This window comes from Penaeus monodon, chromosome 21, assembly GCF_015228065.2.
Source record: "Penaeus monodon isolate SGIC_2016 chromosome 21, NSTDA_Pmon_1, whole genome shotgun sequence".
Lineage (NCBI taxonomy): Eukaryota > Metazoa > Arthropoda > Malacostraca > Decapoda > Penaeidae > Penaeus > Penaeus monodon.
The window spans coordinates 5995367-5995643 of record NC_051406.1 but is presented as its reverse complement, the minus strand read 5'-3'; positions in this window follow the sequence as shown (position 1 = coordinate 5995643).

Genomic DNA, 277 nt, shown 5'->3' with positions numbered 1-277 from the left:
CACGTTGCGGAATAAACACGAGCTTCAGAAAATCTATCTTGAGGCTATTTCAGAGACAGTTAATGGTGATGGTGTAGCTCTGTGTGAGGATATTTAGAGGCAAAATGGCGTCTAAACATAGATCATGAATGATAGAAATCTTTAAAAAATACGGGTTTATTAGGCAAGAATATGCAATTTAGGAGGATTTCCGAAATATTTTCTTGTCTTCCAGTGAATACGATTTTTAAACAGCATTTTTTTTACCATTTCATCGTTTTAATCACCATCTTCATCG